This window comes from Sturnus vulgaris, chromosome 8 (genome assembly GCF_052056855.1).
Source record: "Sturnus vulgaris isolate bStuVul1 chromosome 8, bStuVul1.hap1, whole genome shotgun sequence".
In the NCBI taxonomy this organism is placed as follows: domain Eukaryota; kingdom Metazoa; phylum Chordata; class Aves; order Passeriformes; family Sturnidae; genus Sturnus; species Sturnus vulgaris.
The window spans coordinates 32,241,881-32,262,638 of NC_142250.1; positions in this window are offsets into that span (position 1 = coordinate 32,241,881).

Here is a 20,758-nt window from a genome sequence, read left to right on the forward strand (position 1 = left end):
TTATGGAGCCATTGCAAATTTTCTCCATATGTAGGTATTAATATATTGATCAAGTCTTTTAACCTTTCTTCTGATAAAGTAAACAGATTAGGCTGCAAACATCTATCCCTACAAGGCAGATATTCCAGATCTTGAAATCATTCTTTTCTGATCTATTTTCAATTTTCCATGGCTTCTTTGAAGTGTGAACACCAAGACTAGTCATGATATTCCAGTAGTTTTCCCACCAGCTCACACACAGCTGTACTTCTTGTGCCAGAATCCCTGGCCCAGTGACTCTGCTGCTAGCTTAGGTTTAGGAAATTCAATCTAGGGTATTAAAACACTTGCTATATATTTTCCCTGCATAATTGGAAAGCAGTGAGAGATCAAGCAATGGATCAAATCTGTGGGGGAAGAGAAAAAAATATTCCAATTCTCAATTTAATTGTCCTGAAAAGTTTGGAGAAATTTACTGCAGAGATACTCTCCCATAGAGCAATCAAGTGCTGACTGTAAGTCTGTTTATGCTTTGGACACATCTGTATGGCAGCAGCATAAAGAGTGTGGCATGCTGTTTAATATCTGTCAGGCTTCTTTTTTAAACCACTTAATAAGCATGTATGTAAATTCTACGCAATAAAAAAGTTCTAACAACTAGAACAAGAATAACCTTTTATGTGGTGGCTCCCACCCTTAATCCCAGCTTCTACATGCCAGTTCCTCCCCCCACTTTCACATCCCCATTTCTTGACAGGTGCCAGAATGTTTCAGAATTTTCCTGCGGCTTCACCATGGGAACTGCCATTTCACCAGGAATGAATTTGACCCGCTGAGCAATAAAGCTGAGGCAAAACACTCACACTCCAGCCAGGATGGGGGAACTGCTTGTTTTTCTCTTGGCATGTTCTCCTCTGGCAATTTTTTTTTTTTCACCAAGGAGCGTTCCATGTTCATTCAACCTTCCTCTAACTTCACCTTGAGAAAGAAACAGGGCTTTGAAAGTGTCGTTTTCCCAGCAACAGCTGCTGCTTTTAGCATCCAACAGTCTTTAAATCCATAGAAAGCTAGTTTATATGGACAGGGAAGCATTAAATGCTAGGAAATGAGGGTCTTTAGGTAACTATTCCAGATCTGCTATATCTGCAGTTACAGCAATTGGTGGTGTAGGTGGTGTTCTTTTACTGGCTTTTAATGAGACACATTTATTACTGCCTTGCGATAAACCAAAGTACAGCCATAAAAGTGACTTTCATTGAACATTTGTTTGAGTTCTGCCTGGGTCTTATAAAGCTTCATTTGTTCAAGACTTCAGTTTTTGCTTTACATGCCTGCCACCTTTTTGGTAACAGCTGTTATCTCCTTCCCTAGCTGCATACAATAGGCTTCCCTTCCACGACACAACAGGAACTTGTTTCATGACCTGTGTGAGACAGAGTTGGGATCTGATCCTTCACAATCTGCTAAATCAGCAGAGTATCCCAACCCCTCCATACAACCAGGCAGAATGTGGGTTTGAAACTGCTCATGTTTATTTGTTAAAATTTCACAACGGTTTAAAACACGGTCACTGTGCAGGTTGGTAACAGAAGTGAAATTTTAGAGAAGCATCAAATCCAGCAGTCTTTGTTCAGAGGACTGAAGACCCATTGACTTGAGAGATCCTTGACAGACCTAAACCATGGGTGATAAAAATAAATGTGCTTTTTAGGTCCAGCAGTGAATTTAAAGCTTATGCATTTTCTTCATCTACTGGGCTAGTTCACATTTCACTAAATATAAGTTCCAATATTGCAGCTAAACTCTCTGGAAATATTCTGCAAGAAATGTTCTTAACAATTCACCTCCATAAGTTAATACCTATTAAAACCTAAAAATGAATTAGATTTGGAATTTCCTGGATTCTTGTGTTTGTCATGCAAATTTTCAGTGCTGTTCTTTTTATGATAATATGAAATAAAGTAGTTTCTTATAGTAACATTGTAAATCATTTGCTTTCTATTACACACAGCTGGTTTTGTTACAGTAATGATTTTGTATGGGTGCACACTGCAGTGCGTATTAAAGGCAATGAAACATTCTTTTTTCAGGGCTCACATGCAATTGATGTTTGTGCAAATATAACCAGATAATGACAAAACAGTAATTTATTATAATATATTAACGAGGTTGTTTTTTCTCTCTTCACTCAAAATGCACCTTCTTCTAAGCTGCCCTTCCCCCCACAGCAAATCCTTTTTTCCCCTTGTTTACAAAAACGATTCCCCACCCTTGCAGATGCAGATTAGAGTTTTTCAGCTCGCTAGAGATCCAGAATCAAAATCTAAACCAGCTGGAGCTTTTACGCGGGTGTCTTACTTTAGCTTACTCAAAAGAACACAAGATGAACGGTAAGAATTAAATAAACCACAAATTATTTTGGGGACTGTCTGGTTTATATTAGAAGTAAACTTTTCACTGCTGGCTGTTGTTTCAAAACTATTGCCTCTATTTTTGATATTCATCCTTGGGATCTAACACAAACTATGTCTTACTAGTTTAATCCATTGTTAGGCCATGTTTAAATATCTTTTATTATAGTCATGTGCTATAAAATAGTTCTCACTGGAGTTTGCTGGCTCAAAGCCAAAGGGTAATACAGCTTCAAGTGGCACAGCGCAGTATTAAAAGAATTCTTTTCCTTTGGTGTTGGTACTTACCAATTTCACACCTTGAAAAGAGCCTAACTACATCAAAATGTGATGTATCTACTTTGAGTGCAGGGACTAGAAAAATATTATAGCACGAAAGGAGAGCAAAGAAAACATTTCAACTGTATCAACAGTATATTCATTTTGGTGCTTGATTAGCAATTTGTGTAATTCCTTGCTGCAGAGACTAGAAATTATATGCATAGGTTTTTCAAGCTTCTGTTTTTAGAAGTAACTTTGTTTTTAACTTCCTGCAGCAGGACCACTTACAGGATTACAATGACCATTATTTAGCTCATAGTTAACATTAAATTAAGTCATTTGTATTTAGAAAGACTTTTTTTTCCTCCTCTGAAATGATAATTGAACGAAGGGTGTAACATCTCCAGCTCAGCCTCTGACAGTATTTTGTTTTTTCTCATGGAGAGCCACAATCATGCAAACACTACCAAGAAAGTGAATTATAATAATGTTTAATAACGTGAACCTTCAATTCTGCAAGCATTTTGGCAAGAGTAGATTGCTTCCCTGATACATATCAAAATGTTTCCAGGTATGGACCAGGTTCCACTGAGGTGACCAAGGATTAGAACAAAAAAATTGCTACCATTATTTCATCAGTGTGGTCTGTACCAGCACCTTCATCCTAGGGTATTATGACATTTAGTTCTGTTGTTTCAAATGTTCATGGAGAAAAAACGCCCAGAAAGGAAGGAAAGAGACTGTTAGGAGCAGTTAACCTCTGCAGCTTCCAGGGAGAGCACAAACATTCAATATATGCCAAACCCAGCCCATTAGGTTGAATAATGAGTGAGTATATCTGAAACTTTGTACCAGACAAGATGAAAACAGATTGGGCAGGCTATTGTACCACACTTTATTACCTAGTGAAATGTAATTTGATCCATTTGCAGGAGGAAGAACCAGAGATGCTTGTTTCAGAATTCAATTGTTCCAGAAAGATGTAAGTACCCCGGTGTTGTTATTTTTATATCGATTTTTATGAAACACGTGTAGTTACATTTTTACAAGGCAGGAGGTTCTCTTAATGATGGCAGCAAGACAAGCAGTGCAAATGTTAGGGGGCTGAGTACATTCCTCTGTCAGATGACAGAGGGCAAGAATATATAGTTTAACTTCAGTCTTACAGGGGTAAAACCAGAACCAGACACTCAACACCAGACAAGTTGCAGTCAGGTTGGTTCCTGGAGAGGTGACTTTCTGCTATTGCTTCAATCTCCCACTCCCCAGGTGGGGATGTTTGGTCAAATGAATTTGCAGACAAAAGCTTGGGCTAGATTCACCACCCAGGACCTTTAGTGGTGGAATTTCAGCTTTTTATGAATCAGGTTATTGAGGTGTGGTGCTCTCTGCTGTGATTTAGAGATTTTTACGTGTTGATTTTATTTTTGAAAGTGAAAATAATTTTGAATTTTGATCTTGTGTGCCTGAATTTGCAATAAGCACGTTAGCTAGAGATTATGCATGTATCTTTAAAAGGGAAATAGAATTTCTTTAGCATAACTTCCTTTCCTTTTTTTTCCTGAGACCCTCTTGAGTTGAAATGAAGGAAAAAAAAAGAAGATACTGTAAAGAAAGGAAAAAAAAAAAAAAAAAAAAGAAAAAAGAAAGAAATGTTCCTGAACTTGGCTATTACATAAATCAGGGTAGAAATGCTGTTGAACCAGGCATTGCTGTGTTTGGGAAAGAAGCCATTAAGCCAATATGGAATGAGACATATATATTTGGATATAAAGCTCAGCTTGCTGCATACCTTTGGGAATACCAAAAGTCACACTCCATTATTATTATTATTATGGAAATATTTAATGTGAAACAATAGACTATAAATAAATTAACCCAGGAAATCACACAGGTACCCAGGTGTCTTAGACTATTGCTTTATATTGAAGGTGTATGTGCAAATGGACCTTTACATTTTTTGGATATCCAGTCAAATATCAGCAACTTCACAGACTGAGGTTGATTCATTCACTTTTCTGTCTTGGTTTCTTTTTCTTTTGTTTAAAAACTTTTTTCTTTTTTTGTTTTGTTTTGTTCCATACAGACTCTACAGAGATTCCTGTAATGTCTAAACTCATATTAACTGACATACCTTTTAAAAATTTTATTTCTTTTACAACAACATGATATCTGTGCCATCTTTTGTAGTGACTCTTTCAAACACTGATCTCATATTGTCAATATCAACCCTGTCCCTCCAGCAGGTTTAACCTCTTCTCACTATTTCTGATTTTGTATAGTCCTGTCTTGTCCCTAGGAGAAAAATCTCCATCTGAATTTCTTCACCTTTACTTGTATATTGTCCTGTCTGGTGCTCCTTCCATCACTTTCTCCATTCCTTCCTACAGAAGATCTCCTGCTTTCATCCAGCTCCTTTTACCTTTGTGTTTACAAGAGACAGTGCTACCCTTTCCCTCTGGTCCCAATTGCTGCAGCAACCTGGGCATGAAAGCCACACACCTCCTGCATTTTTACTCAGGTTTTTTTTTTTTTTCTGGGTTTTGGCTCAGTACAGACTTCTCAAGCCCAGAGCAATTCCATTTTGCAGTACATGACAAGCAATGCTGCAGTTTCCACTGGGAGTTGCTGCAAACATCATCTGCCCCTGCATCCCAGTCTCCAAAACCAGTCTGGAAGCTGCAGCTGAAGGTTGGCATCCCTTCTTCCTCCCCTGCAGCTCTCAGACGTCACTGATATCATTTTAGTGCTTGACATGGTGCCTTACAGGGGTTAGGAGAATATTCAATCCTGGACATAACCGGAGTGACCTCAGCTGCAAAATTCAGGAGGGGATGCAGAGCCACAGACTGGCAGAGGAATATCCAGAGCAGGGCTTTGGTTCACACCCATTCCTATGCACAAGATTTGTATGAAGGGAGACTCTTCAAAGCTCTTTGAAATGAGCCTGAATGCATGAAGAGATTCCAATGGTTTAAACATGTTTGAAAATCCCAGATGCAGAGCAATTGTGGTGCATTACACCTATCACTTCCCCACTTCCTTGTTTTCTCAGTCTGCTTTAAATGAAGAAGCATCTGAAATCCATAAATTTTATTTCTTTTTCCTCATTTGAACGCTACTGTAGATGCCATTAAAATACCCATACATTGGAAACCTCAAGAAACATATCTGTATAATATTTGTCATGTTGCAGTAGTGGATAGAGGCAGAAAAAAACAAAAATCATTATTTAGAAGTGTGTAGTTATAATGAAGAACCTTAGCTGTGGTGAAGTAGTAGTGCAGTTTTGTCCCTCATTTGCACAAATATGCCAGCTAAATATGTCCATTAAATAAATATTATTATGAATCAGAAATCTGTCCTATTTTTTGTTACCTTTTTATTTAGGAAATATCAACTGTCTTTGCACAAGAGTTGTTTTACTTATCCTGTCCCCAGAAGCTGAGTGTTCTTGTGAACTGATCTTTCCAGAATATTTCTCTATGTGGGCTGATCACAGCTGCTGAAATCAGGCATAAAAGACACGGTTAACCTAAAAGGAATAGAAAGATCTAAGTTTGCTAATGTCTGCGGTCCAAGAAGGAAAAAAAAATGTATCGGAGGATGTAATTCTCTTATATTTCCTGAGCAGAAATGGACACAGAGACAATAGAGAGGTGATATTACACCCTAGAGCCAGATCTGGGGACACTTATCAAGCCAAATTAATCCTCTGCTCACACAATCATCTCAGTTTGTTCTGTCCTGAGGGAGACAGCATTCAAAAAAATAAGCATGAGATCTTTATTTGATAATCTGCCTTTTACAGTGATACAGAATTTTTTTAGGGCAATTGATGAATGGCAGAAAAAAGCACAAGGAAACAGCAACAATTGAGAGTTTACATAGTATTAGACCCTGCAGAAGTTTCACCCTGAGGATGAAGGAGCCTTCCCTGGGAAGCAATAACCTGGGAAGAGTTGGCCCTCTGGACAGAGCAAACAGAAGGTTTCTGGAAACAGAGGCCATGCCTGTAGATAGTATCTGAGTTTTATCTGAACAGCAGATAGCTTTACAACTCACCTGCAGCAGTCATTGTTAAGGGTCAGATAAGCTCGTAGTTCATAGTGGGGAAAAACCCAAGCACGCTGGCCAGCCCAGCACAAGATGAACACATGTGATAGACACATGGACAGGAGGGTGATCTGGAAGTTAGCTTTTCACAGCACCGGGATAAAAACAACTTCCAGATGAAATCACAGGTGTTCATCAAACTCTATTTTAAAACACCCCAAAATCTAAAAAAAGCCCCAAAGTAAGGTTCTTAGCCCTGTCAAAATAAGGAAGAACATCTCTTGGTGTCAGGACAGTAGAGCAAGGAGGGAGAAGGAGCTGTGAAGTGAGCAAGACTAATGGGTTAATTAACGATTATCCCTATCTGCAGGGGAAAGCCTCTCTCTTTACTGAGTTAAACTAAAGATTATTTGAATGACAACGGGGCTTAATCTGGCACATCCTCAGAGACAGTGTCAGAGGCTGGCTAAAACACTGCCCTCTGCTATGGAACTGAATTATTTGTTCCTCAGTTGCTTGGTGCCTGTTCTGGCTATGGATAGATTTCACCCTGACCACAAACTCTGCCTGGTTATTCTGGCAGTAGCCACTCTGGGGATTTAATTTTACTGGTAGAGGACATCAAGGTTCTTTAGAGCTGAAGATTCCCCAGCTGGAGCAAATGGGACTGCTGAAAACATTTGGTGGGGCAGAGCAGTATTAGTGCTGAGAGGACAGAGTGCAGCTTTGGGTTTGCTGTGGCACAGTCAGTGTGGTATAACTTGAATTTTAGACACCTCGTTTTACAGTAAGTTTGGCTCTGCCATCTCTGAGGAGCACATCAAGGCATCCTGAGAGCAATGAGCCCTCTTCCTGCTTTCCATTCAATTTAAATAGTTTCCTTGTGCAGTTGCCTCATCTGAATTTTATTTCCGAGGAGCTGCTGGTAGTTTTCAAGGTATGGCTCAGTGATAGGAGAGCAGATGGGGATGTGAGCAGGTCATGGTCACCCTAGGGTCCCTTTGTGAGGCACAGGTAACCGATAGCTGGGTGTAATGGCTTTATCTGCTCTGCAGTTCACTGTCCCATCAGGGAGCTCGTCCCCCTACAAATGGCAGAGCTCCTGCTCGCTGACCTTTGCTGCAGATCTTTGCAGTACATCAAAAAGATTAATGGCACGAGCTGGTAGTTTCAAGACCCAGCTCTCCAAATAAAAGATATTTTTTAATTACTGTCCAACTCTATTAGGCAGAGGATTGTCTAACATGTGTTTCCTTTTAGGGATGAACTGCCCCAATGGCAGTCGCAGAGCACTTTTGCATAACTCTTTCCCCCTCCCCCTGGCCCTATCTTTGTGCTGATGTGTTAACGTGCAGACATCCTGCTAATGGCTTGGATATGCTTAATCTTAAAAAGCAATTTTGAGGACGGGGTTGCTCTCTGCTACATCCCTGGGGGGGCTGTTTCCCGAGATCGGGCAGCACTGCCAAGTCGTTTTGGGCTCTTAACTCCTTACTGCCAGGTCTGATTTCCCTTCAAAGGTAAATCTCTCTCTCTTTACCTCACCAGCTACCATCCCTGTTTTTGCTCAAAGGGTTTGGTTTATTTTCTGGTTGGGTTCTCATCAATTTTATCCATATTTTTATCCTTTGACTGGGGTCTAATTACTTAAAAGAGGTTCACAAGCATCTGCAGCAACAAATTGGTGTTTGTGTTTTAGGGCACTTTCTACTATTATCTGAGGTCACAGTGTTACATCAATGAAATCCATTTCTTTTCCACAATGCGTTATTTCTTGAATTCAGCAATAGTTTTCATGTGGACAGAAACGTTTGAAAAGGTCTCTGCCAAGCAAACCTTCACTCACTGGCTTTGAGCCTTCCATTAACCTTCAGCCTTTACCTGTATAAGTGATTTGGAGCCCTTCAAGCAGACTTAGATTACCTGGATAATGACAGGTTTTTCAAATGTGAGATGGTTTAGGATCAGACCCATCATTTCCAGTGAGTAGCATTTGCAGGGTGAAATCTTCAGCTGTACTTCAGAAATTATCTGGCCTTTTTCTTACTTTGCTACCCACCCTTTCTGCTGGTCAAGCAGAAACGTTCCACTGTTCAAATACCTGGCAACAACTATTTAATTTGACAATTTGTAGATGGTATTCCTGTATTACCCTTTAGGACCTTAATAATAGGTTTTTCTTTAGTGAAGCATTAAAACATTAAAGGCCATAAATTCCACAGTCACCTGTATCCATTTATTGCTAATTTATTATGGAACATATCATAAAACTTTGCTTGACATATAGGCCTCTTCATAACTATAAATCTTTTTTCAACTGTTTAGATAACTTACGCTTAAGTTCAAGGAAAGACCTCTATGAACAAATATTTTAAACATCTATTTATTATGCAACACTAATACGTACAAACTATGTGGCAAATACTGAGAAATATTACTCCATAGTCTGATTTATTACTTCAAGCTTTTGGGAGATATATCTATTAAAAAATAAAATAAAAACTTTGTGTCAAGTATCTGCTTTACTAAAAGGTTTAAGAGGTCTAACTGAATAGAGTTGTTATTGCAGTTAACATCAAATATATAAATGTTTCTCTTCAGATTAAGCTTGCCATTTGTAACCTGGAACTGTAGAAAGGATTGTAAGTGTGTTGCATAGAGGACAGCAAAACCAAAAGTTATCTGGCTTGGTAATTCTATGTCTAAATAATGTCTATAATATCATTGTTGCTACAGAGATTGACCTTGCTCTCATAAGGCCATTTTTTATGAAGGATTTTTAAAATCCCAGTGATGCTGGATCATATATATCTATACAGAAATAATTTTGGCATTTAATTTATTCTTATCTCAAATAATTGCTTGGGATTGGAGCTGTTTATATTTGTTGCTTTTAAATTATGTGCTGTTTCATATGTGAAAAAGAAAACATTTTCTTCCTTGTAGTGTATAAATTCAAGTTGCTTGGATAAACCAAACCAGCATTCTACAAAATGCTACTCTTTTTTTCTTCCTTTAACATTTTTACCCTGACTGAATTATTAGCCTATGCATTTGCTAATCATACATATGTATTATTAGCATATGTAGTAAAGTAATTGGTTTTAGCAGCAATGCACGTGCATACACCCAAACAGCTTCTTTAGCGAGAAGTTGGTTTGTAAAAATATTATTTGGATGCCTCATTAAAAGGCTCTGTTTTATTAGTCCTTCTCCTGCAAATGAGTTTGTTTGCACATGGAAGGTCATTTTTATTTTTGAAACAAATTCCCCTCCTAGTGCTCTCCCCATCAGTTCAGCTTGGTGTATGTTTGCAAATGCTCTGTGGCCTCAGGAGTTTCTTATAAATTGTTAAACTATATGACCAAAATCACAGTGTAAGGCCAAAACAGTGCAGCAAGCACAACTTTTAATTGGTATATTAAAGACAGAAAAAAGGGATGGAAATCTTCTACAATATACTAAATGCTACTCTCTAAAGTGAGCTTGTTCATAGCAAATTAATTAAAACTGTGCAGATTTTTTATGTACTTGAGAAAACCCAAACCCAGCTTTAAAGCAATCACAACATCATTAGCATCCAAATGAAAGCAAAGCAACTGATTCATCCAAAATGTACACTAATTGTTCACCAGTTTTCTGCTGGCTTCATCCCTGGATTTTTTAAGGATTGTTTCTTGGGACAGGACAGGGAGGATTAATGCTACATGACCATCATATCCAGTCACCAGCCAAGAAGGGAAGAGGATCAATTTGTTGCTGCTTTGGCTCTGTCTCAACCTCCCAGTCACACTTGCTGATTTCTGCTTTCAGAAATATATTTCCCCCTCCCAAATTTTCTCCCTGCCCTCTCCTTAACCTCTTTTCCTTATCCTTTTTGCCAATCCTTTCCCTTTAGTGGCCTTCCACTCTCCCCTTGCTCCATATACAACATATGGAGAGAGTTCTTACAGGCAGATTCATGCTCTATCCTTAGGGCAAGAAAAGCAGCAGCTACTGCTTGATAAACTTCTTGTTACCCAGATTCTTTTTCCGGGGTTTATGTGTTCATAAAAGTATTCATTTTTTTGGGACTTGCTGAGAAAAATAACAAGTTCATGTAAAAATAGTGAATCAATATAAAAACCTGGTCAAGAGAAGAATGCTAGCAATTTGTAGGCCTAAACAAATCAGTTAGCTTTTGATTATATAGCAGACATCATTTTAATATTACTTATGGACTCTGTGTATCTTTGCAACAGGCTCCCAGCCCATCTCTAAATTCCACAGTTCCACAGTAAACAACTTTTTATATTACTTCTTGAAAGTTGACCCTGATGGATTGTAATTAATTATACTGCTGATATCTGACAAAATAAGCAACTTTCCCAGTTATTTATGGTCTTAGATTTCACTCAACTGCATAATACAATGTCTCCTTAAACACTGTCAGGTGCTGTGAAAATTATCAGCCTCGAGCAGCAAAGCCTAGGGAACAAGAACAAGGTTTAAAACTAATACCATGAGTTTCAGTTACTGATACAATCTTACCACAATAAAAAAATTACCTTTAATAAATATATTCCAGGACAGCCTGTGATGGGACTCAAGGAGCCAATTAAGTGTTGTATTCAAATGCTTTGTTTTCCTCTGCAGAGAAACTCCTGGGCCAGGCTCCCTTCTGGCACAAGTCTGCTTAAGTCAACAAATGGAGTTACACCCGAGATGAATTTGCCATGCTATGTTTTTCTAAATAGATTAGGGGTCATTTGAAAAGCTGTAAATAAACCTTTCAAATTCTTTAAGGCAAAAAGAAACAAATCTCCAAGAGGAAGAGAAAGGAAAAAAAAAGAGAAAAAAGGGGAAAAGAAAAAAGATTTATTCTGCTTTCCCAGAACTGCAAGTTTCCAGGTGTTCACCTTTTGATCTGGCTACAGGCAATGATTTTCTGAAGTGGTTTCTGATGGTGCCTGACATCATTTATGGCACTCCTGAACAATCTTGTAATGTGCTAAACTACACAAAATTAAGTGAGTTAGTGGCTAGCTAAGAGCAGCAAAAGGGCCATGGATATCACATGCACTTTGCTACTTGCAACATGTGCAGCTTTGAAGCAGCCTTATTTCTTTGATTTGATAATGAGAATGAAATAATTACTGATCTTAATTATTAATAGTACAGTAGGGTGACAGGCCTTTGGATTCTCAGCATTCAATGCTGTGCAAACACAGGGGAAAAAACAAAACATGTTTTTCCTAATAATTTACAGTCCAGCTTAAGACAAAACACAGCAATGGAGGCAGCAAATCATGGGGAGGAAAAAGATGGGAGGTGTGAACCCACATTAAACCAGCAGAGTGTTGTGTATGGTTGGACAGCACATGTTGCCTATGTTTGATTTAGTTTTACATTTCTCTTATTCACAGTCTGTAATTAAAAGCTAGAGGAATCCTTGCCATGAGCAGAACTGAACTCAGCTGGCAGATGCTGCACCACTGGGCCAGTGGGAATTTTGCCATTTATTTTCATGGGTGATAACACCAATGATGCTGTTGAGTTTCAGGCAAGCAGGACAGCAGTTACCTCTGCAGGACTGAGGGAGGAAATCAAACCCAGAATGGGTCAAGAGTCAAAACTGGCACAGCTGGTCACCTCTGGCAAGTCAAAGCCATTCACTCAGCTTCACTTTTTTCCACATGAACTGCAGCTTATTATGCAGTTTATTAATAACACGAATTTTCTGTTGTGCCCAAGGACAGAAACTGTTGGCAGTGGATTTAACCTCTGCATCTTTAGGTTTTGTTGTTTTAGCTCTGATGGGCTCAACTTAGTGAGCTCTGTAGAGAAGGGAACACCTGAGTGGTGGAGTGTGATGGGAGCAGAGGGCAGATCAGATCTAGAAAACCTGAGGACATGATCTATAATTTCTTTTAGCAGGAATTTGCTCAGAGCTAAAGGCCTCTCATGCAGATTTGTTGTTGTCCAGGCAAAGGGTGATAAAGAAATGTGATTTACTTGTCTCCCAGTGTGGTTTTCAACACGTGGGATGTGTTTCCTTCTGTGAGACACAGAAATCTGTGCAGTGCTTCAGTACCCAGCGCAGAAATGAGAGTCCAATGCTGCAGTTTTGCCTTTTAGAAGTATTTAATCTGTAAATAACTAATTAGCAGTCTTGCAGAATTTGTCATTTCCAATGTTGATTCTAAGGGTTGAATTTGTTAATGACATTTTAAATTCTTATTTTATGCCAACAAAGACTGTGAACGCTTAGCCAAATTAATAGAATTTGCATTGACAATGAAATCTCTCACTGAAGAAAATCTAAGAAGAGAAATGTATCTTTGAGATCCTACCGTGATTTTGGTAAGTCTTTTCCAAGTGCTTATTCTGCAAATCACTAGATTAATACCATTTAGAAAGATCAGGCAAATGAAGCTGCAATTAAGAGAATTAGTTAAATCCATTATAGGCTGCTGGCCTTGCTCTCCAACTCAGGAAGGATTAAGCACCACACCCAAAGTCAGTTTGATCCTATCTTCAGGGCACTATTTATTAATTACACTTAATTATTCATGGCAAACCCCAAAATGAAGCAGTTGAACATTAATCCAGCTATTACCTTTCCCTCAATTCATGGGCTTCTTTGGGATGCTTTTTCTCAACTTCTTGACTTTTCCACCCTTAACTTTGCAGTGTTTCTCCAAGAGCCCCTTGCTGCAGGAGCAGTCTCATTTCTAGAAGATGTCCTGTCAGTTCTGGTCACTCATCAGTGCTAAATCCAAAAGCAGATTGTCAGGAATTATGGAAACAGAGTATTTATGCTGACTGCTGGGTTCTGTGACCTGTGCTACTCCAGGCATTTGTGGAGAGGTGGCATCCTAATGAGAGGAGTTACAGCAGCCAAGCGTGCTAAAGCAGCCCTTCAGAAACACAACTCCAAGGAACATCAGCTCTCTAGGATTCATTTCCAACCAAAGTTTCTATTTTCAGCAACACTCCCCCTAGTCCCCCTCTCCTGTAGTCCAGTGGCTGGCACATGTAACCAGCCCCAGACTGCATTTTATTTGGAGCAGGGCTGTGAAATCACTGACACTTTCAAGAAATAAAGCTGGAGTGCCCCAAAGGTGATTTCTCCTCTCCTTTTTCTCCATAAGATTTGTGTTGCTCAGGGGCAAAGCAAAGCACAGGCAGCCTGGCCCTTCAGGAGACAGAACACCCCAGAGCAACCCTTCCTTAATTACCAATATTCTATTTACTAGGGTTCCAGAGTAACTAGAGGGGGACTCTATAACTGGAGGTGTATTATATAGATCATATGTTATTACTGAGTTATGGCTTAGGTGCCATTCAGTGCTTTAAGGGTAGGGAGGTCATTTGATAGCTTTAATCACACAGGTATTTCAGCTTGTCAAAAACAAAGGAAGCTTTGTAGCTGCTATTTTGCAGCGAGAGTCCTCTATGACAAAGTGAACTGAGCTGATCAAAACATTATCCACAGAAAGTGTAAACAAACAAAAAAGTCAGCAAACAACAACTTTAAATTTCAAATATTGTGGTCTAAGGGCAAAACAATGAAGGAAAACACAACACACTTATCTGCTGCCTGTTTCAACTCTATGATCAAAGCTTTTAACTTCAGTTTGTTCAATTCTTAATGATTTTCAGGCACTTTTTCAACCCCAGAGTACCAACAAACAATGAGTAGAAAGCAAAATACAGGCCCTTCCCATGTTCTTGCACACCAAAGCTCTTTTTTGAAATCCAGCTCTTCTGCAATCAGATTTAAAGCTGATTTAAAAACAAGAATTATAATGTACCCTCACCTAAAACCATAATAATCTCTGCTCCTGCCTCTGGATTTGCTGATGTACCAGGGCTTTTAAGTATTTACCTTCTAGATATGAAGCTCCTTAGGGCTGCGTAATGCCTTATTATTATTACCAGTCCCTCAAGTCATAATGAACTCAGGATTACAGCATATTCTATATTTAAGTTTCCAGGACCAATAATTATTATATGTTCTTTGTTCTGAAATTTTTTTTTAAAAGTCATATAATTAGCTCTTTTCTGCTCACAAAGAAGAATTGATTGGCAAGATCATCACTGCAAATGCTTGGGAAAACCCTAAAACTTTTTTTTTTCTTTTCTTGATAGTAGGAAGATATTTCACAATTTCATTATTTTGATTTACTAATCCAGAGAGCTGGCACAAGCAGCAACTATTAAATGATGCGATTGTGAATTTTATAATGAGGGTGTGTTGTTAGTTTTTGTTTAAAAACCAACCACAAAAAGGACTAATACCCACCTAGGTTTCCTACAACATAATTTAAGGGGTTTTTTTCTGCTTGGAAATATTGTCTAAGTAGAAAGACGTTGGCCTTTTATCTTATATAGGTATATATACCTATCTTATATACCTAAATTGGCAATACTTTGCTAGGCCAGAGATGCTGAAATTACCTTTTACACAGAGTTCTGATTCATTCTTGATAGGAATTTGCTTGCAGACATTTTCTTTATGGTCTCACAGAGCCTGTGTGCTAAGCCTGGTCAGCTCCCAAAGCTTTAACGATGTGAGTGGCTTATGCTGGTTTTGCCATTATGGGCACCTAGAAAAATATGCCTGATAATGGCTAAACCAGGGTATTTTCTGCTTATGAGCTGTTTTATAAGAAACAAATTCAAATTATACCTTTGTAGGCACCTGTGCAGTCACAGTGATATGAAAAATGTTTGAGCTGTTGAAACAGGTTTTGGAATCAGCTAATGGGATATTTGGCAACAATTTTTAGTTAGATTTCCAATAAGGTTTCCTTTAGACAAATATAAGGGATATATTGCCATTGACCTGTGCCATATTGCTTTTTCTAGTCCCCCTTTTGCTACCTCTTCATTTCATAAGCTGCATCCTGTTAGGGACTGAATCTTTCTTTGTGTATCTTTTCTTAATGATAAAGTAGATTTGTGTAAGAATATGAAGCTTTTGGCTAATTTTTCTGTTTGTATTTAGGTGGGTGGAAATTGTTGTTTTTTCTTCAAGCATTCAACACACAACCTGTTAAATTTCTTTAGCACAAGTTATTTTATTAAGGCAGTAGCATTTGTTCACCAGTCCTCTGTTTTTCAGAGATTCTGCATTTGGCACATATTGTGAAGTCTGAGACATATAAAATGAGTATAGGAGGTTATCTGATTGCAAAGTTGCAGCACTCGTAGAAATAATATATATTCCAGTAGGGTTTCAATATCCCCATCATGAGCTGAACCAAGTGAAGACCTTGTATGTCAAACACAGTGGAATATTTGGAGGACATGCAGTTGAAATCTTTATCCCCACCCTCTTCTTTTGCTCATCTTCAAAAGAGCTGTCAGCTCATGGGTTTGTGCAATATGAAGCATATCACATCACATTTTCCACTCTCACCTGCAGAGCTGGCATCCTGGGACCAGTGAGGACCTTTGCCCATCTCTGAAGCAGATTCAGAAATTCAGAACAGGGAGTGCAGCTCAGACTCTGCTCTGGCCTGCAGGAAGCAGCTCCCTGGCACTGGAGAGTGGTAAAGGAGAGAGCAGAGAGGGGGTGAGAGGGTGGGTGGGGTAGGGATGGTCGAGCTCGATTGCTGTGCTGGAGGAAGAGCTGCAGCAGCAGCTCCGTCTGCTTGTGCTGTGTGGGTGTTCACACAATGGAGTTCAGTCATCAGAGCCCATCTACACACCTACACCAAGGGCTGTGTGACAGAACAGGTTATGTGAGGGTGGATTAGAGGATTGAGTTTATAAAGAATCCAGAGCCACTTTGCTTTCTTTTTAGATTTGCTTTATGCTACAGCTAATCTTTGTCCAAAAAAAAAAAAAAAAAAATCCATAATGGAACCACAAAGGAATTGTGCCTGAAATCACCTCATCTATGTTTGCTGGATTTTAGATGTTGAAAGCCAGGATCTGGGATGTAATTGTGTAGCATTACATGACACATCAGGTGTCCTAAATCCCCTTGAATTATAGACACATAATTCAGGAGGTGCCTCAGGTGCCATGTGAAAAAATAAAGGTACACCTAGAAAGCAGCTCAGATCTCATGGATGAGGCTGTGAGAAAAGGCACCACAGCCAAGTGCCTGGAAATGGAAGGAAACTGGCCCTGAGGTGTTTCAAAGCAACAGAAGGGGTAAACCAAATAATTCATCTGCACCAGAAACTAAAACCTTTGACAGGGCTTGCACTTAAAAATTGTGTCCATGACAGCTTGTCCATTTTTTCCAGTGATATCAGTTTTCCTCATAAAATACATTACCTCTGCCTACAAATCTTGCTTCCCTCGCTCCTTTGAGTTCTCAAATAGGTCAGCAATCCTGTTGACTTCCAAACTCTTTACTTGCAAGTAGTCAAGAGCTTTGTCTGGTCAGGGTCCAAAAGTCCTTCTAACCTGCAAGCATTTATGGAAAAAAATGTTGATTGAATAGGAAAAAATGTGCAAAAATATATTTAAAACCTCCCCTCTCCAAACTTCAGCTGGCAATGGGGCAAATGGTCCATTCTGGCTCCCAGCTGTTTAGTCTTCCCAGTTGACAGTTCCCATTATGTGCCAATTATGCAGAAGGTGAGGCCATCACTTGTTTGCCATTGAGCAGAGCTAGCACTAACAATGCTCTGAAAACCAGGCAGATAAAATGGTACATTCTGACATGCAGTTGTGGTTTAGTTGGTTTATAGCAGGTCATACATGTTGTGTCTGCCTGATATTCTCTTGTTCTAATAGGCCCTATCTACAAAGTAATTAATTCTATGACCCTTATTCAGGTAATTACTTTTTAATTTTCGTTTTCAGGGATTTTTATTCAGACTTCTTGGGCAGATGCAGGGTCTGGCTTTTCTGTCCCTTGGAGGACACATGCTTTGTCCCAGGCAGGTATGTTCAGGGCAATTAATTTTTCCTCTGGGGACTTTCTCGTGAAAGGTTTCATTTCACTGTGGCAGGCTAAATCACCTCAAATTTAGATACTCATAGACAAGGATGTTCACAATCTGTTTCTTAGACAGCAAAACACTTTTATTGGCAAAGGAATAGCCTTTGGGAATCCAGAGACCTCGACCTGTCATAGAACAAGCTCATTTCTTTTTCCTTTCCTGCTTTCATTGTGTGCTCTGGACTCTGCTAAGGAACCTTCCCTGTCTAAAACTTGCTCTTCACAAAGGTGAGAGAGATATTGCTTTAGTTTTCAGTTACAGACTTTACAACTCCATCAGAAGAAAGATTCTTGTTTTCACATAGTCCCCAAGAGTAACCACTTAGTGTTATTATGGTCTTTGCTCAGGGTAACACCAGTTTGACAGCTTCCCATTTATTAATGCAGTTAAATATGTTAATAAACGTGACATTTATTATTATCATAACATTCTTCAATTACATTGTGCAGGCTTATCCAGCAAAAGCAAACCTAAGCCAAATATATCTTTAAAACGTCTGCACACAAGCCAATGCCAGCCAACGGAGTGACATTTTTTGTTTTTTATTTTTACAGTTTTTAAGAACACTTCACACTGGCAAAAGCTTTCAGGGAAACCCAGCTTATACTGGCATCAAGTGATTTTTGCTCATACAGCTTGCCTTGTTTGCAGAACTGTTTCAGGCTAGACCAGAAAAGCACTCTCTGGCCAGCACAATCTGAATGTGTGCCAGGGCACAGCTGCAGCAGTGTCATATCAACCCACAAACAAGGACTTCATCAGGCAGCACTGGTGGGGAGCTACAGCCTCTTTAGGTGGCTCTCATTTGCCCCCAGTAAACCCAGTAAAAAAGAACTTTCTTGGTTCTTATTAGGAAGGTTCATCTCCGTAGCTGGTTATTGGCACACCTTGCCTGCATTCTGCTGGTAACACTTTTCTCAAAGTTCAGTTTCTCAGAATATTGGACCAGTATATGGGAATACCACATGACACTAAACAATTGCTAAAGTGGTTGTTTGGCTTTGCATGCTCTGATTCTATGTTCATCAATAAAGAAGTTTCTTGCTGGTTTTTCTTGGTATCCTCTTGGTGCCATCTGAGAAGCAGAAAGGAAACAGAGAGGACCAAAGGCTTTAGATAAAGAAGGAATGTCTGGTCTGGGAGGACAGCAGAAATTCATAAAGAATTTCCATTTGATGAGGGACATTGCATAAATCCCTTGTTCTGGAGGTTTAGGGACACATGATATAATAACTCTACCTGTTATCACAGAGAAGGATGAGTCTTCTCTGTCTTGACAAATGTACCGTGTTTCTTTTGTGTGGCTGCAATTATTATTTTCCATTTCCTGCACTGTTTGGGGTGGGAGTGGTCTATCCCTCCTCTGAGATCAGATGGCAGAAGAACCATCCCTTTCCCTGAAATCCTTTTGAAATGTGTTAGCACTCTAACTGCATAAAGACTTGCACTGAAGTGTGCCCGGGACATTTTTTATCTCTGAGCTGTTGGTTTAGGTCTCTACACAGCTACTGGACTGTGAGGCTCTGAGATCTGTGCCAGCAATGAGATCTGCATGTCCCAAAAACCACGTAAATCTGTGACTGCTGTGGCAGTGCAGCCTTCTACCATGCTCACCACACATTCCTACGGGAATGTGCAAACCCCACGGAACAGACCCTGCAGATATTTCGACTTCGAGAACAGCAAGAAGTTGCATAAACTTTCCTGCGTTTTACATCCCCATCTTTCATTGTGAGATATTGAGTTGTGACATCAAAGAGTTAATGTGGACAGAAATGTTTGATCTCATTCTACTTGAACTTATTACATTTTGAATTCTGATACTGTTACAGTGAAGCTGTAAATTTATCTTGAGGTAAGCCAGCAGAAAGGCACTATTTTCTAGTTAGTAGCAGCCATTCTGTTCCTTAAAAGAAATTTGGGACAGATGTGTCTGTCTTATTATTTCAGTGAATGCAGGGAGAAAATGTATTTTATTTCTTATTAAATAAATTTGCCTGTTCATCTCAGTATGTGGGACTGTCAAAGTTTATAAATTTGGCAGTATTTTAACATGATCATTCTGTTTTTCTTTAAACCAAGTTATTAAATTGATATATTTTTATAAAAAGCAGAGGGTGATGGAAAATGCTTTTTTCATCTTTTGACATTTGGTTGACTGTTAAGGGGTTTTAAGTAACACTGTATCTTAAATCAGAAAGATAAAAACTCTTCCAAAGATTGCTGAAAACCAACCAAAAGACTCGGATTCACTGAGTTGCAATGTTGGTAAAGCAGTGTGCATTCGGATTTTGATACAGAGATTTGGATTTTGATACAGAGATTTTTTTTTTTTGCTAATGCATTAAAGTGAGTTAAAGTGTCTCATGCTTTTCCCTGAGCATCTCTCATACCTGGCTGCAGGGGAAGCAGAGACAAGCTGTTCTGTTGATATATTTACAAATCTCACACTCACTCCTGCCAAGGTGGCTTTATGTTTGCAATCACCATAAAAACCCTTTACACCCCTTTCAGCAGTGGTTAATCTGGTGTGGGTGCAGTGCTGACTGGGAAAAGCTCCCTTTTGTGTCAAAAATGCCCCAGCTCCTATGGAAATTGTGGAGTCAGATCCCTGCTGGAGTGGCTCTGCTTGGCCACAAAGTCACAAGTCTTCCAACTTGAATGAAACACTTGGGTTTGAGTCATGGTGGGACAAGCTGCTGTGACTGAGTGAGCAGGTGTTAAAGCAAACCTTCAGACCAAGAGTGTAGAGAGGGACAGACTTCTTTATCCCTGTCTTTGTAACTGATGAGAATTGGTTAACTTTCTAGCAAATGAAACCAGGTATTTCTGTGGGGAAGGGTGAAAAAAAATGAGAGCAAAAAAAGTTAATAATTTATGGAAAGGAAGATGCAGACATGGAAAGGATGAAATCCTTTTGCAGTGAGCAGCAGGTCAGCCCTTCTGCAAGGAAAAGCAGGAGGTTCTTACATGTGTTTCCTTCAGAAAAAGGATCAACTCAAAATTGAAAAATTACACAAGTGCATAGAGATTTTCATTCTTTTTGTTTATTCTGGTTGACAAATCTGTTGGTTATACTGTCAACTATTTTGTGTCCATGTT